Genomic DNA, 19644 nt, shown 5'->3' on the forward strand with positions numbered 1-19644 from the left:
GAGTGTCCGAAGCATGGATGGTCATCGGATCATTGAAATTGCTTGCATTTGCCATGCTTGCAGAAGTAGAGAAATCAAATGTTAATTGTCCCACATCGGTTGGATAGATAACCTGGGAGTTGTATATATTGGCTTGGACAATCCTCCACCCTTGAGCTAGCTTTTGGGGTTGAGTTAGATCCAAGTTCCAATCTTAACATGGTATCAGAGCCCGGGTTCCACCGTTATGTGTTGTTGGACTGTCTATAATTAGGCCACCCATTCTGCCCATAATTGGGTCATTTGTAAACTCCACGCTCCAGATGTTCATTCCTGGGCGTGAGAGGGGTGTGTTAATTGTCCCACATCGATTGGATAGATAACCTGAGAGTTGTATATATTGACTTGGACAATCCTCCCCCCTTGAGCTAGCTTTTGGGGTTGAGTTAGGTCCAAGTTCCAATCTTAACATGTTGAGTATAGTGAAGGCATATTAGTAATCGTGTTTATAGATTTAGCGTTTCTTCCACTTATAGTAAGCCTATAAATAGTGTTTGTACCGTAGTCCAATCCAATTAATTCTCCTGCTTCAATAAAGGAATATTCATACTTTCGCTCCAACGCATAGCTTCAACATGGTATCAGAGCCCGGGTTCCACCGTTATATGTTGGACTGCCTATAATTAGGCCACCCGTTCTGTCCATAATGGGGTCATTTGTAAACTCCACGCTCCAGATGTTCATTCCTGGGCGTGAGAGGGGTGTGTTAATTGTCCCACATCGGTTAGATAAATAACCTTTGAGTGGTATATATGGGATTGGACAATCCTCCCCCCTTGAGCTAGCTTTTGGGGTGGAACCTATTTCCCTTTGTACCTGAACCTTGTCAAGTTTCTGATAATATTCCATGCACCACTCATTTTATACACTATTCCTCCAAAAATCTCCTTCGATATCCATGATAGGACCAGAGCATTGCATCGTTCCCATTGCTGTAACATGAGATTGCCGGCAGCTGGTCGTAGGGATGTAAATGAGCCGAGCCGAGCTGAACAGTAGCTGGCTCGGGCTCGGCTCGTTTAACTATTTTTTCGGCTCGGGCTCTGTAATGCCCGAGAATTTGATTACCGTAATCTGAAATGATTTGGGTATGATTACCGTAATCTGGAATTAATCTGAAATGATTTATTGGATCAATTACGGTAAATATAGACGGAACGGATTAGCCGGAAAAGACGGAAAAATACACGAAAGTTGTGCGAGGGAGCTGCCATGCGCGCACATGCGCGATATAGTGCGCGAACATGCGCGCATTGGGCAGAAGACCCCGCGCATATGCGCGGCGAGAGGGCGCGCATATGCGCGAGGTGTCCAGTAGCATGAATGCTGAGACTGTAAGTCTCGCGCATATGCGCGAGGTTAGTGCGCGCATATGCGCGAGCACTCCAGTAGGTCTCGCGCATATGCGCGACTTGTGTTCGCGCATATGCGCTAGCAGTCTGGTGTGCGGTAAGGCTCTCGGCGCATATGCGCGGAATTGTGCGCGCATATGCGCCAGGCATGCAGCGCGAAATTATGCCACTTATTGCTTGTGTGCGAGGTGTGTATATATATATATATACATACAATCGAATTCATAAGGAAAAAGAAAGAATCGAGGAAGGAGCTCAAAGTTTTCTTTGAAAATTTCTATCGTGATTTACGAGCGATCAGTCCGTCAGAATTTAAATCCGACTTCAGTACCGAGTTCCTATCACCGTAGACTACAACTGGACGTAAGTTTTGCTACGTTTAGACATGTTTTGAATTTATGATATTGTCTAAATTGAATAGGAGTTAGATATGATGTTCTTGACACAGTAGATATCGTATATCTGAAGTCAGACTGAAGAACGGACTGTGTATGAAATTGTTATGAATTTTCCTAGTTTATTTGATTGTAATATACTGAGTTGATATCAGAATCATGGTATTGTTGATTTTGTGATACTGGAATTAATATCTGATTTGTATTGTATCACTGGATATATTGATATTAACCAGATTGGGATTAGATGAGTTGTTGAATTGCTTGTACTGATATTGTATTGCCGGGATTGCGGGATTGTACAGAATTGATATAGAATTTAGTATTGATATTGATTATGAGTTTCTGTATTATATCTGTGATGTTGGGATTGACAGGGTTACTGAGATTGTATTATTATACCGTCGAAATATCAGTGAATTGATATTGATCAGACTCAGTGTTGATTGTGATTATATCGTGATATTGTCGATATGGATTGGATTGTGTCTTGTTTCGATATTGATCAGAACAGGCTTTGAATTGAGCTGTAGATTGACACAGCCTATTCAATATTGTGATTTCAGATTGATATGGACAGACGTGAATTTGAGACTTCGTCTTCGTCAGATCATGAAGACAAAGGTATAAGTCAATGTGGTATTGGGAGATGGACTTGAGTCGGTGTAGACTTGGGTTTCCCTAAATCACATACTTTACTTTATTGCATTGATGTTTGCATTGATTGATTGATATAATTGTTTTCTTGAGTTATAGATTACAGGTATTAGAAGAGTAATCTTATGACAGAAGTGCCTGTTAGTGGTGGGATCACCACGGGCACATTGCACGATGTCATAAGATGGTGTATTGGCGGTTGTGCCAAAGACTGTCACTGGATGTTTGGTTATCGATGTGGGTAGATGGATAGCTTCTTCTTTTACTGTTGGTTGATATTATATCGATGTGGATAGATGTATAGCTTCTTCTATTACTGTTAATTGATATTATATCGATGTGAATAGATTCATCGTTCCATCTATTACTGTTAATCGATGTTATATCGATGTGAATAGAATTGGACTTTTGTAATCGATATCATATCAATGTGAATAGAATCAAGGCTTGCTCTATTACTGGTAACCGATAATATATCAATGTGGATAGAATCAGGGCTTCATCTATTACTGTTAATCGACATTGTATCGGTGTGGATAGAACTGAAGCCTTTTCTATTACTGTTAATCGATACCATATCGGCGTGGATAGAACTGGAGTCTTTTCTATTACTGTTAGTCGATATATGCATGCCAACTTCTGGAATCGGGATCCCTAGACTAGGATTGAGTCTAGTCTGAATTATGTAGCTACGAGTATTGTTGACAGTGTGCTATTGATTATGTTTCAGATTTGTACCTGATTTCATGCTTTATATTTGTTTATATGATTGCATGTTTCATTGATTTATACTGGGAGTTATTCTCACCGGGTTATCCGGCTGTTGTCTTGTCTGTATGTGTACTTGACAACAGGTGGGACAGGTTCAGGGTCGAGGAGATGAGGAGAGATCGAGTTAGAGTGGAGACTTCGGACTTTGATCTTAGATAGGGTTTGAACACTTGATATTAGTTATTAAACTCTAGTTTGAATAAATGTTTTGTAATACAGGATTTGTATTTTATATACTGAGAGGTATATATGTTTTATTTCACTACGTTCCGCAATTTAAAAAGAAAAAAATTTTTAGACCCTGTTTTATAATTGATTAATTAGTCCCAATGATGATTAAGAACTTGATTATCGTCCGGGTCCCCACAAAAGGTGGTATCAGAGCCGTAGGTCCTTTTTCCTTAGCACTGAGATAGAAGTTAGTGAGCGGGGTAGATTGAGTTTTCTTTCCCTGCATGTGAGTGCTAGCATGTGATTTCATATACTGATGATTTATATGTATGTTAGCATGATATTATGTTTTATTGTCTGGATTGATATGGCATAGAAATGCATATAATGTTGAAATAACATTGTATCTGCTAAGATTTCAGTATGTTTTTACTGTGTATTAAGCTACATGTTACCTAGATATCAGAGATGATTTGGTAATATGTATTATATGAAACTGGATCATAACCAATTTTTGATCAGAGGTAAGCTGATCAGGATTGGGATTGAGACGGAATTGTCTCCTGTTATTGCTGACACCTGTGATTATCAGATATTCCTCCTAGACGAATTCCAGAACGGGGTAGTACATCGTATGATCAGATGGATGTGTCTGAAACTCTGATGGAAACACAGATGATAAGGTTTCAATCGTTTCAACCACCGATTTTGAGGGGTGTTGGACACCAGCTGAGTGTGAGACTTGGCTGGAGGAGATCGAAATGCTGTTTGAATTTCTGGGATTCACAGACGAGTACAGAATTAAACTGGTTGGGAATCAACTACGGGAAGTCGCTAGGAGTTGGTGGCTGATAAACCGGGAAGCAATAGCACAGCGTGGTTTCACGATTACGTGGAAACTTTTCAAAGTTGAATTTTATCAAAGGTTTGTATCTCTATCATATCGAGAGAACAAAAGTGCAGAATTTGCAAATTTGAGACAGGGTCCATTGAAGATCGATGAATATTTGGCCCATTTCTTCACCTTATTACAGTTTGGTCCGCAAGTGGCTAGAAATGATACAGCTGTAGCTGATCAGTTTATCAAGGGCTTGAATCCGGAAATACGCACCTTGGTGACTGTGAAACAACCGAGTAATTTTACTGATACTTTGAATCGAGCCAGAAGAGCAGAAACCGTTCTAATGAGACAAAAGGAAGCTTCATATGTTCTTCCAACACCGATACCACAACAACTGCCTTCCAGAATCGAGATTGGCAGCGGTAGTGGAGGAAAGAAAGAGATGTTGAAAGTTCAAAAGAAGCAATTCAAGAAGTTTGGGAGCGGTTCATCTAGCTCTAGCGGTTCTAGTCCGAGTTATACTGGCATCTATTGCAGAAATTGCGGGGGAAGACATTCCACAGAACAGTGCCGAGGAGTGTTTGGCAACTGCCGCATTTGTAAACAGCAAGGACATTTTGCTAGAGTGTGTCCGCAGAAAAGCTTCCGGAGATCTTATGGAGCAGAACCATCTGGTTGTAAGGACCAGGAGACAGACCCAGGACAGACTTGATGAGATTATAATAGGTAACTGTTCTTTTATGATTATGTTGGATATGTATTGTGAAGTATTCATACATTCTATACATGATTTTGTATGAATAACATTGATATATGTTGTACCTGTTGGGTCTGTGTATACTGTAGTATTGAGTTTTGTGTTAATCTTTTGGAGGAAAAGATTGTTATCAGTGAATTCTGTAAATACCATATACTGAAGTAACAGGAGAATGAGATGGAATTAGATAGTGTTGTACTTATGTTGTTTGATTTTAACTACATTATTGATATATAATAACAAGTACAGAGTGAGTATAGATTCTTGCCAGGAGATGGTAAGATACTGACCTGAAATGGCCAAAGAATAAATAATGTACGGTAAGAATTCTCGATTTTGAATTCCTTGATATCCATATTATTTGACTCGATGATTCTTGAAAGGAATGGAGTAATTCCTTATATATATTCAGTTGATTACTGAAATTGAGCATATCAGGAGCTGATTTGTCGATAGCAGGAGATTTGCTATAGTCTTGCAGATTTAGATTTTAGATTTGCTTTGTATCAGGGAGATTGATTACAGCCTTGATTCTATACCAGGTACTGGTGTTATTTTAGAATTCTGTATAGAATAATATCGAATGAATTAAAAGAATTGAGATATCAGTTTGATGATTTATGGCTTGAGAGTTAGGGTTATATCTGAATATGTATTTCTCTATGAGATATCTCAGTTCTGTTATGGGTTGATGAATCCTGTGTTCAGAGGTATTCTGATGATTTTATACCGTGTATCTAGGATGCGTTGATATACTCGTGATATAAGATTGACTGAATCGAATATCTTGTATGGAATATTCTGGGAGTCCAGATTATTGTATACAGAATGATTTGGATATGAAGATAGTTGGGGGCAGTGATTACTGACTGAAACAACAACGATATCAGATATTTATATTTGCTGGAGTCTGGTAGATTATTATATCCGATTGTTGTTTTGAAATTGCTTGCGAATTGTTATTGTTCCAAAACAGTATTGAGACAGATTATATTGTTTGGGGGACATTACATTCGAAGAAGATATAGCAGTTGATTTAAACGACTTGACGATGTAATCAGTTAGTCAGCATTATCAGATATTGATATTATTCTGAATCTGGATATGATACCGATTGTGATATATTATTGTGATTATATACAGTGCAACCGAATATGAGCGTCGATCAGAACATCAGGTAGGTATTACTGTTATATATATATATCTTGTTTGTGTCGAATATTCCGAATCTGGAATGATAGACATGATCAGAAGTGCACAGTGATTGATTCAGTATTCTTTTCGGTAACAGAACAGGTATGAAATTTGAAAATATGGTTTTGATATAAACAAAGACGATCAGTTGTGGCAGAATATGTATTGAAATATCTGAATTGCCAACAGTTGAAGACAGAAAGATATAAACAAGGAAATTAGTTATCTTGATTGTCGATTCTTGAATAGAAATGGGAGTACATTTCTATAAGTTATGTGTTAACACTATTGAATTCTTGTTTTGATTGTACTGTGATGTGATTATGAATGACAGATTGTTCGAATCTGCCTCTATTATGTTGTACAGGACGACGTACAGATATGATCAGACGATTGAAATTGTGCTAGAAAAGAGGTCAGATTGTATTGAATGCCAAAGTTGAATATATCATACCAGGAGTTTGGTTGTTTTTATACTTTTGGCAGTATATACAATTAAATCTTTCCTTTATTGTGCATAATTGAAGGATAGTCGGAGCGAACTATCCTGATACTGGAGGATATTCAGTAATTGTAGTGCGTGATTTTAACACTAGTTGAAATAACTGAGTGTTATATATGAATTTTCATACGACGATAGCTACCAAATGCGTATTGAGATAGCATTCTTTGAGATTTTGGTACAGTGAGAACTGTTAATTTCCGTTGTATGAAGGATCTCTGAGATTTGATTTGAGAGAATCAGGAGTATGATTCAAAAGAAAAATGAAAACAGCTCGAAATTTACTTTGACATAGGCCAATGTCGGATGATGACGATTGGTAATTGGAGCTGGAAGTTGATTATATCCTTGACTAGGATTGATAAATGATGATACTGATTTGTTATAGAATTATTGATTGGCATATACGGATGCTGTATAGCCAATATTTTACGATTGATTCTGTCACGAATCATTTCAAGTAGTATTATGACATTATACTTCTTGAAAGGGTGTTTTCCGTTTGGAGTCAAGATCCGGGAAAGAAAGATACCTCAGAATGATGTTAATGAAAGGAGTTTGGATGTTAAACTCTATTATACATTTCTTCTGATAGATCTGAATTAATTTAGTGAGATTTCGAGGACGAACTCTGATTTAAGAGGGGGAGAAATGTAATGCCCGAGAATTTGATTACCGTAATCTGAAATGATTTGGGTATGATTACCGTAATCTGGAATTAATCTGAAATGATTTATTGGATCAATTAAGGTAAATATAGACGGAACGGATTAGCCGGAAAAGACGGAAAAATACACGAAAGGTGTGCGAGGGAGCTGCCATGCGCGCACATGCGCGATATAGTGCGCGAACATGCGAGCATTGGGCAGAAGACCCCGCGCATATGCGCGGCGAGAGGGCGCGCATATGCGCGAGGTGTCCAGTAGCATGAATGCCGAGACTGTAAGTCTCGCGCATATGCGCGAGGTTAGTGCGCGCATATGCGCGAGCACTCCAGTAGGTCTCGCGCATATGCGCGACTTGTGTTCGCGCATATGCGCGAGCAGTCTGGTGTGCGGTAAGGCTCTCGGCGCATATGCGCGGAATTGTGCGCGCATATGCGCCAGGCATGCAGCGCGAAATTATGCCACTTGTTGCTTGTGTGCGAGGTGTGTATATATATATATATATATATACATACAATCGAATTCGTAAGGAAAAAGAAAGAATCGAGGAAGGAGCTCAAAGTTTTCTTTGAAAATTTCTATCGTGATTTACGAGCGATCAGTCCGTCAGAATTTAAATCCGACTTCAGTACCGAGTTCCTATCAACGTAGACTACAACTGGACGTAAGTTTTGCTACGTTTAGACATGTTTTGAATTTATGATATTGTCTAAATTGAATAGGAGTTAGATATGATGTTCTTGACACAGTAGATATCGTATATCTGAAGTCAGACTGAAGAACGGACTGTGTATGAAATTGTTATGAATTTTCCTAGTTTATTCGATTGTAATATACTGAGTTGATATCAGAATCATGGTATTGTTGATTTTGTGATACTGGAATTAATATCTGATTTGTATTGTATCACTGGATATATTGATATTAACCAGATTGGGATTAGATGAGTTGTTGAATTGCTTGTACTGATATTGTATTGCCGGGATTGCGGGATTGTACAGAATTGATATAGAATTTAGTATTGATATTGATTATGAGTTTCTGTATTATATCTGTGATGTTGGGATTGACGGAGTTACTGAGATTGTATTATTATACCGTCGAAACATCAGTGAATTGATATTGATCAGACTCAGTGTTGATTGTGATTATATCGTGATATTGTCGATATAGATTGGATTGTGTTTTGATTCGATATTGATCAGAACATGCTTTGAATTGAGCTGTAGATTGACACAGCCTATTCAATATTGTGATTTCATATTGATATGGACAGACGTGAATTTGAGACTTCGTCTTCGTCAGATCATGAAGACAAAGGTATAAGTCAATGTGGTATTGGGAGATGGACTTGAGTCGGTGTAGACTTGGGTTTCCCTAAATCACATACTTTACTTTATTGCATTGATATTTGCATTGATTGATTGATATACTTGTTTTCTTGAGTTATAGATTACAGGTATTAGAAGAGTAATCTTATGACAGAAGTGCCTGTTAGTGGTGGGATCACCACAGGCACATTGCACGATGTCATAAGATGGTGTATTGGCGGTTGTGCCAAAGACTGTCACTGGATGTTTGGTTATCGATGTGGGTAGATGGATAGCTTCTTCTATTACTGTTGGTTGATATTATATCGATGTGGATAGATGTATAGCTTCTTCTATTACTGTTAATTGATATTATATCGATGTGAATAGATTCATCGTTCCATCTATTACTGTTAATCGATGTTATATCGATGTGAATAGAATTGGACTTTGTTCTATTACTGGTAATCGATATCATATCAATGTGAATAGAATCAGGGCTTGCTCTATTACTGGTAACCGATAATATATCAATGTGGATAGAATCAGGGCTTCATCTATTACTGTTAATCGACATTGTATCGGTGTGGATAGAACTGAAGTCTTTTCTATTACTGTTAATCGATACCATATCGGCGTGGATAGAACTGGAGTCTTTTCTATTACTGTTAGTCGATATATGCATGCCAACTTCTGGAATCGGGATCCCTAGACTAGGATTGAGTCTAGTCTGAATTATGTAGCTACGAGTATTGTTGACAGTGTGCTATTGATTATGTTTCAGATTTGTTACATATTGTTGATACCTGATTTCATGCTTTATATTTGTTTATATGATTGCATGTTTCATTGATTTATACTGGGAGTTATTCTCACCGGGTTATCCGGCTGTTGTCTTGTCTGTATGTGTACTTGACAACAGATGGGACAGGTTCAGGGTCGAGGAGATGAGGAGAGATCGAGTTAGAGTGGAGACTTGGGACTTTGATCTTAGATAGGGTTTGAACACTTGATATTAGTTATTAAACTCTAGTTTGAATAAATGTTTTGTAATACATGATTTGTATTTTATATACTGAGAGGTATATATGTTTTATTTCACTACGTTCCGCAATTTAAAAAGAAGAAAATTTTTAGACCCTGTTTTATAATTGATTAATTAGTCCCAATGATGATTAAGAACTTGATTAGCGTCCGGGTCCCCACAGGCTCGGCTCGAGTTCGTTACGAGCCTTTGGTTTGAAGCTCGGGCTCGGCTCGTTCGGAAGTTATGACGCTCGAGCTCGGCTCGTTAATGGCGGTTCGCTAATAGCGACGGGTTTTGAGTAAAAGCGTCGCTAATAGCGACAGGTATTGAAAAAAACGTCGTCGATCTAGATCGGCCACGTTTTTCTTAAACCGTCGCCAACAGCGACGGTTAAGCATAAGATCGGCGACGTTTTTGTACAACTGTTGCAAATTAGCGACGGTTTGAACAAAAAACCGTCGCTAATTGTTTTTTTTAATGATATAATTATTTAAATCTGAAATAAAAATATATTGTACTGTATAATCGAAAAAAAATTAACAAAATTTGAGAAATGTAATTATATTATTAATCTGCAAATAATAATACAAGTGTTTCATACAAAATGAATCAGCCATGTAGCAGTCCATCTCCTCCTATGATGTTGATTTAAAATGAATCAAATTGAATTTTCTTAATGTAACGTTGATGAGAATACCGAAATTTAATAAACTTACGTGGAGCAGACGGGATCCTGTGTCAACGAAAGATCCATCTGCATGTCGATGTGTGTGAACGTATAGCTCCCATGACGTTGGATATCTGCCATGTCGTGCTCCCTAAAATAAATTCAATAATTGTAAAACATTAACATTTATAATTAATGAAATATATATTTTTTCCAAAGTACAATTCAATAAATGTCACGAACATCGTCGCTCGAATATTGAACCTCTTCTGTTTCACTTTCAGTTCAAATCAATTTCGTTGTCGTACATAACATTAACATCGACTAGATTTTGAGACGATAAAAGAAATTGAGTTGAGATGTCATGAGGTCCACTTTCGTTGTTTTGAAATGCATCGTTCGCATCAATTTGATTATGCTCAGTATTTGGCTCAACATCAGTGACATAAGCTCGCCTACGTAGAGTACTCACATGCATCCAATCTAATTCTGCTCTCTTCGTTGTTGGATAAGTCAAATACACAACTTGCAAGGCTTGAGTAGGAAACACAAATGGTTCGTAGTATCCAAGACTCTTTTTCGATTGACATCAATAATTTGTACTTTTTATTAGGAAGCACAAATGGTTTGTAATTTTGTCTAAATATGGTTTGTTCTGACATTTTTTTCGATTGTAAGGACAACGGATATATCTATTTAATAAACACTCAGGATGACTAAGTGCAAATGTTACAAACGACTCTAAACGCGACAATTTATAGACAGTTTGCTAAAACCCTGAACCCTAAACCCTAAACCCCAAAACCGTTGCCATCAGCGACGGTTTGCTAAAACCGTCGCTTATATTAATCGGCGACGGTTTATTCATAACGGTCGCTACTATAGCGACGGTTTGATACAAACCGTCGCTATAGTAGCGACGGGTTTTAATAAACCGTCGCTTAATTTAATATGCGATGGTTTTAATGCAGACCGTCGCTATATAGCGACGGTTTAGTAAAAACCGTCGCTGATATTTCCGTTTTTTTGTAGCAGCGCCCGTGAACCACTTAAACGAGCCGAGCTCGAGCTCGAGCTCACGAGCCAGCTAAACGAGCCGAGCTCGAGCTCGAGCTAAACGAGCCGAGCTCAATTTTGAGCTCACGAACCTATTATCGAACATGTTCACGAGCTAACGAGCCGAACATCATTAATCTCAAGCTCGGCTCAACAAAATTGTCAAGCCCAAAATAAGGCTCGGGCTCGGCTCGATAAGCTTAACGAACGAGCCCGAACGAGCTTTTTAACGAGCCGAGATCCGAAAAGCTCGTGAACAGTTCGGTTCATTTACATCCCTAGCTGGTCGCCTACACGTACCGTCGATGAACGCAATTTTGTTCTTCGCACGCAGCACAATTAGCATTGCTCTGCTCCAAATCCCATAGTTTGCAACTTCAATTAATTGTTCAGTAATTAGATTCAAACCTGGAGTGTCCGAAGCATGGATGGTCATCGGATCATTGAAATTGCTTGCATTTTCCATGCTCGCAGAAGTGGAGAAATCAAATTAAAACTCCAAATAACAGCTGAAAAAAAATTTTGTGATCTATGGCAATCACCAGTCACGCGAAGCTTGCCAGAATCCCCAGATCAGATTCCGTAGCTCTGATACAATGTTGAAGCTATGAGTTGGAGCGAAAGTATGAATATTCCTTTATTGAATCAGAAGAATTAATTGGATTTGACTACTGTACAAACACTATTTATAGGCTTAGTATAAGTGGAAGAAACGTTAAGTCTACAAACACGATTACTTATATGCCTTCACTATACTCAACAATAATATTTCTCTATTAATAAATAATCAAATTTATCTTACATTCCACTCAACCAATAAAAACACAATTAAAAAAATTCTGCGGGAGTCCACGTTCTTTCATGGTTTTGAAAAACACTCCACTTGCGAAAAAAAAGAAGGGCGACTTACGTTAAAATCCCTTTACAACATGTTTTCTTGTGATTCAGTATCAATCAATTCTTTTATTAGAATTGACAAACAAATTTATTTTATTTTTTTCTTATGATTCGGTACCAATCGATTTTTTTTAATTAGAGATGACAAACAAATGTATTTTTATTTCTCATCCGTACGCAGCAATTTTACACATATATGTTGAAAGTACCTGGTGTGCTTCTCGAAAATTCTGAACAAATTAACAGCAACGATTCTTTAAGTCGAGGCAAGGATAAATCCTTTATCCGCAAGACGATATTGCCCGTGTACTAGTGCTTCACGTTAACGACAATCGTCTCTAAGATACAACGACTAGTGTCAAGAGAGGTAGCACAACGATCTCTTGATTCCAACGAACACAAAATGCTATAACTTTCAAGTGAGTATAAAAGAAATCTTGCAGCAATATGGAGGAAGAGATTGATGCAAAAAACGTGCGCAAAATAATGCAGGTAGGGGATATTTATAGAACACCAATGCTTGGCTCGAATGGACACACCCTATCGTCCAGAAGATGCAACCTTGGTTGACTAGATGTGTTGTTTCGGTGAAGGAGTACAACATTGGCGTGTGTGGCGTTTCGCACATTCAGAACCAGAGGCGCGCGCGCACCCGCGCGACATGACGCGCGGCCGCGCGCATGGTTCTGTTCTGCGTGCACTGAATGTCAGTGTGGCGCGCGCGCGCGCGCGACTTCATGCGCTGCCGCGCGCTGGCTTCTGTCCGCGCACACCGAAAGACCAGTGTGGCGCGCGCGGCTGCGCGACATCATGTGCGGCCGTGCGCTGCATTCTGTTCGCAAGCAAGAATGCCGCATCCGCGCAGGAACTCGCGCAAGGGCGCACCATCTACTGTTTTGAACACCAACAAAATTTATTTCATCAAATAATTTTGGTCCAAAAAGATAAATATTGGTCAAAGACCACACCTCACCGCACCGCACCGCGCCGGGCCGGGTCGGGCGGGCGCGCGCGTGTGTTTAAATCACCGAGACCTAGCCTAGTAGCGTCTCCCCCCTTCTAAAAGCTTTGGTACCCCTTGGGGCCCAAACCCTTAGTCCACACTAGAACTAATAAGGAGGAAAACTTTTCTGTAAGCTTCCAATGTGGGACAACCACATTTCCATTCACATTTCCATTTTATTCACATTTTCTCTAACAATCCCCCACATGAATGAAATTTATGCATGTATGCAAATCCACTTGAAAATTCTTTTGAACTACTATTGCATCGGGAAAGGTAGCTTTTGGCTTTGAACCTTCCGTAGTAAAATACTATCGGATTTACTAGTTGCTTGGTGACGCGATGTCTTGAACCATTCAACCGTTTGTGTAAACCAAGACAACAGCATTTACACAATAATAGCTCTAACATATTTTGTTCTCATGTTGTGTCCGTTTCGGCCCTGGACCATATCTTAGATTCATAAGCGTTCTTGAAGCGGCCATCACTTCGCACTTATATAGGTGATCTCCTATCAAGAGTATCCTGCCATACTCTACCTCTTAGGTATAGGAATCACTAAAAGAAAACTTAACCTCACCACATGTTGCAGGTACATTTTACTTGGACGTTTTAAGAATGAGACTTCATTGTTTCCAAGTGTTCAACCAATGTTTATAACTTAGTTTTCCCATTGAACCAAAGTTTTGGGATCTCCAATTCACAAGGTTGGGTTACCGCTATAAACATTTTTATTTTGTGGCTTTCAAGCCCATTCCCCTTATTAGCTTGTACAATTGATCTCGATTTATACTTTTAGTAAACGGATCCGCTAGGTTTTCCTTTGATTTCACATATTCAACAGAAATAACCCCATTAGAGATCAATTGTCTTATGGTATTATGTCTCCGACGAATATGTCGAGACTTACCATTGTAGATACTGCTTTGTGCTCTTCCTATTGCTGATTGACTATCACAATGAATAACAATAGAAGACACTGGTTTATTCCAACAAGGAATATCTTCTAGGAAGTTTCTTAGCCACTCGGCTTCTTCTCCTACTTTGTCCAAAGCAATAAACTCGGATTCCATCGTGGATCGAGCTATACATGTTTGCCTAGAAGATTTCCATGACACCGCCCTCCACCAATCGTGAACACATATCCACTTGTGGACTTGGAGTCTTTTGTGTCAGATATCCAATTTGCATCACAGTATCCTTCCAATACTGCTGGATATTTCGTATATACCAATCCAAAGTTCATGGTGTATTTTAAATATCCAAGCACTCTCGTCAAGGCTTTCCAATGGTCCTTATTTGGATTGCTTGTAAACCTACTTAACTTGTTTACGGAATATGCAAGATCTGGTCGGGTACAATTAGTCAAGTACATTAGACTACCGATTATCCGTGCATATTCTAGTTGATCAATAGGTTCTCCTCGATTCTTTGCTAAATGAACACCCAAATCTAAAGGTGTTCTTGCCGAAGGATTGTCGAGTGCCTTGAATCTTTCAAGAACCTTTTCAACATAATGAGTTTGTGATAATGTAATTCCTTCAGAATTCCTAGAGATTTTAATCCCTAATATTATATCACATAACCCCAAGTCTTTCATATCAAAATATTTTTTCAACATTTTCTTAGTATTCATGATCAACTCATGATCATTTCCCATGATTAACATGTCATCTACATATACATATACATTTTCATTTCCTTTAATGTAGACGCACTTGTCACACTCATTGATTTTGAAACCATTTGATATCATTGTGGTATCAAATTTTTCATGCCACTGTTTAGGTGCTTGTTTGAGTCCGTATAGGGACTTGACAAGTTTACAAACCTTTTTCTCTTGTCCGGGTACAACAAACCTCTCGGGTTGTTCCATATAGATTTCTTCTTCCAATACTCCATTTAGAAACGCTGTTTTAACATCCATTTGATGAATCTCAAGGTCATGCAACGCTGCAATGGCTATGAGAACACGAATGGATGTGATTCTCGTAACTGGAGAGTATGTGTCAAAGAAATCATATCCCTCTTGTTGTCTAAACCCTTTGGCAACCAATCGAGCTTTATACTTATCTATAGATCCATCTTCTTTGTATTTCCTTTTAAGGATCCATTTGCATCCTAAAGGTTTACAACCCGGAGGAAGATCAACTAACTCCCATGTGTGGTTGTACATTATGGAATCTATTTCACTTTTGATTGCTTCTTTCCAGAAAGGATCTTCTGGATTTGACAGAGCCTCTTGAATAGTTCTTGGTTCATTATCTAACATGTATGTTAGAAAATCGGGACCAAATGACTTTTCAACTCTTGCTCTCTTACTTCGCCTTATATCTTCATTGCCTTGAACGGGTGCAATCGAAGTTTCATAAGGTCTTTTGTTTAGACGGGATTCTTTCCTTTCTTTACAAGGAAACATATTTTCAAAGAACACGGCGTTCCTTGATTCAATTATCGTTCCCTCATTGATATCAGGAACTTCAGATTTGTGCACTAAGAAGCGATATGCACTACTATTAGTTGCATATCCAATGAAGATGCAGTCAATTGTTTTAGGCCCAATCTTAACTTGTTTTGGCTTTGGTATTTCTACTTTAGTCAAACACCCCCAAACTTTGAGGTATTTGTAAGATGGTTTACGCTTTTTCCATTTCTCATATGGAGTCTCATTGTTTCCTTTGAATGGTATCTTATTGAGAATGTAGTTCGCTGAGAGAATCGCTTCCCCCCACAAGTTTTGGGGTAAGCCTGAGTTTATCAACAACGCATTCATCATCTCCTTAAGAGTACGATTCTTGCGTTCTGCTACTCCGTTTGATTGAGGTGAGTATGGAGCTGTAGTTTGATGAATTATGCCATTGTTTGTGCAAAATTCTTCAAACGGAGCAACATACTCTCCACCTCGATCACTTCTTATCATTTTGATCTTTGAACTTAGTTGATTCTCGACTTCATTCTTATAAGCTTTGAATGTTTCTATTGCTTCATCTTTGCTTTTCAACAAGTATACATAGCAAAACCTTGTGCAATCATCAATGAATGTTATGAAATACTTCTTGCCACCTCGAGTTTGAACATATTTCAAATCACATATATCAGTATGGATTAATTCAAGCGGCGTAGTACTTCTCGTTATCGAATGGAAAGGGACCTTTGCCATTTTTGCTTCAACACAGATCTCACACTTGTGTTGTGGATCCTTTTTAAATGTAGGTATTACATTTTGATTAGCAAGTCTTTGCAACGTGTTAAAGTTAACATGTCCCAATCTTTCATGCCATAAATTTGGACTTTCAATCAAGTACGCAGAATTTATAACTTTATTCTTCGCCTCTTGGCGGATAACATTCATTACATTCATCTTGAAGAGCCCATTATCTTGGTACCCTTTGCCTATAAAAACACCACTCTTGGTTAACACAAATTTGTCCGATTCGAACACAAGCCTAAAACCGGCCTTACTCAACAAAGAACCAGAAACCAAGTTCTTCCGAATGTCCGGCACATGTAGTACATTCTTGAGCGTTACTTCCTTGCCTGAAGTCATCTTCAGCACTACTTCTCCAACTCCTACGACATCAGACGTTGTAGAGTTCCCCATAAATAGTTTTCTTTCACTGTTGGGAGAGTAGGATGAAAACATCTCCTTGTTGGCACAAACGTGGCTGGTAGATCCAGTGTCTATCCACCACTCTCTTGGATTGTCCACCAAGTTGGCTTCACATATAACAGCAGATAAATCAAGTTGTGACATATCAATTGGTACATACCGTTCTTCGACGACATTTGCTTGCCTTTGTTTCTGCTTTGTATTGTCTCTTTTTGGAAGACGACAATCTTTTGCCATGTGATTCGGCTTGCCACAATTGAAGCAATTCCCTTTGAACTTCTTGGCTTTTCCTTGTTTCTTGTCATCGTTCGATCGCTTTCTCTTGTGACTAGTACTTGATTCCGCTAGATTTGCTTTAGCTTCAGATTCCATCGCCTTTTTATATGACTTGGCTTCACAGTTTCGGTTGTCTTCCTCGATTCTAAGTCTCACTATTAGATCTTCAAGTTTCACTTCTTTTCGCTTGTGCTTGAGATAGTTTTTGAAGTCCTTCCACATAGGTGGTAACTTTTCGATGAGTGCTGCTACTTGGAAGGGCTCATTCAATAACATTCCCTCAGAAAGCAAGTCATGGAGAATGATCTGAAATTCCTGCACTTGGCTAATAACAGTTTTGGAGTCGGTCATTTTGAAGTCTAGGAATTTACCAACAACAAACTTCTTGATGCCCGCATCCTCCGTCTTGTACTTTTTCTCCAAGGAATCCCACAATTCCTTAGCAGTCTTTACTGAGCAATAAACACTATAAAGTGTGTCATCAAGGCCATTTAGTATGTAATTCCTGCATAAGAAATCGCTGTGATTCCAAGCATCCACAGCATTTCTCCTTTGGGTATCGGTATCATCTTCTGCAATTGTAGGTGGATCGTCCTTCAAAAATCGAGACAGGCTTAGGGTAGTGAGATAGAACAGCATTTTCTGTTGCCAACGTTTGAAGTCGGCACCGGTGAACTTCGATGGCTTTTCACCATGAGCAGGAGCAGTAGCAATGGGAGAGAATGATGTGCTCGACATTTTCAGAATTCAGAGATAGTAGAACACGAATATCGTCTTGCGCTTGTTGAAAGTACCTGGTGTGCTTCTCGAAAATTCTGAACAAATTAACAGCAACGATTCTTTAAGTCGAGGCAAGGATAAATCCTTTATCCGCAAGACGATATTGCCCGTGTACTAGTGCTTCACGTTAACGACAATCGTCTCTAAGATACAACGACTAGTGTCAAGAGAGGTAGCACAACGATCTCTTGATTCCAACGAACACAAAATGCTATAACTTTCAAGTGAGTATAAAAGAAATCTTGCAGCAATATGGAGGAAGAGATTGATGCAAAAAACGTGAGCAAAATAATGCAGGTAGGGGATATTTATAGAACACCAATGCTTGGCTCGAATGGACACACCCTATCGTCCAGAAGATGCAACCTTGGTTGACTAGATGTGTTGTTTCGGTGAAGGAGTACAACATTGGCGTGTGTGGCGTTTCGCACATTCAGAACCAGAGGCGCGCGCGCACCCGCGCGACATGACGCGCGGCCGCGCGCATGGTTCTGTTCTGCGTGCACTGAATGTCAGTGTGGCGCGCGCGCGCGCGACTTCATGCGCTGCCGCGCGCTGGCTTCTGTCCGCGCACACCGAAAGACCAGTGTGGCGCGCGCGGCTGCGCGACATCATGTGCGGCCGCGCGCTGCATTCTGTTCGCAAGCAAGAATGCCGCATCCGCGCAGGAACTCGCGCAAGGGCGCACCATCTACTGTTTTGAACACCAACAAAATTTATTTCATCAAATAATTTTGGTCCAAAAAGATAAATATTGGTCAAAGACCACACCTCACCGGGCCGGGCCGGGTCGGGCGGGCGCGCGCGTGTGTTTAAATCACCGAGACCTAGCCTAGTAGCGTCTCCCCCCTTCTAAAAGCTTTGGTACCCCTTGGGGCCCAAACCCTTAGTCCACACTAGAACTAATAAGGAGGAAAACTTTTCTCTAAGCTTCCAATGTGGGACAACCACATTTCCATTCACATTTCCATTTTATTCACATTTTCTCTAACAATATATCTTCAATTATCCGTATTAAGTGCACATGCAACTCCCTTCTGCTCCATTGACTTATCTTTTATAGGGATGGAAACCGAATCCCGTATGAATCCAACTTCATTTGGGGCTTGTTTTACCCGGTTTAGCAGGTTTGGGATTTAGTAAACCTACTCCGCTCCATCACACACACACACACACACACACAAATATATATATATATATATATATATATATGTATGTATGTATAATATTGTTAATATAAAGTTGAACTAAAATTTTAAAATTATATAATATTTAATAGGTCCAACAAGAATTGAACTCACTGGATCTCGGGGTGGGGTCCGGATTTGGTCAATCATGTAGCTGTCCTTAAATACTTACTTCTCATTCTCTCTTCCAAAGCTAGAAAATCCACAGCTCAAAATCTCCACACAAATAAAAGTGAAATTAGTTTATGGTTTTTGAATATAACAAGCTCAACTTTTCTCCAGGTAAATGAGAAAATCGAAGCTCAAAATCGCGAAAAAAATGGGCCAAATTTCCAAGTTAGAAGGGATAGAAGATAAGCTGATCAAAATGTTCCATTTGATAAAGTTTCTATTTTTTATTTCTCATGGATTATATTCCCACTCTTGTCCCTTCTTCAAAGTTAAAAAATCAGAGCTCAAAATCTCGCGATTTTGCCCTATTCAACGT

Source organism: Primulina eburnea, chromosome 8 (genome assembly GCF_022965805.1).
Source record: "Primulina eburnea isolate SZY01 chromosome 8, ASM2296580v1, whole genome shotgun sequence".
In the NCBI taxonomy this organism is placed as follows: Eukaryota; Viridiplantae; Streptophyta; class Magnoliopsida; order Lamiales; family Gesneriaceae; genus Primulina; species Primulina eburnea.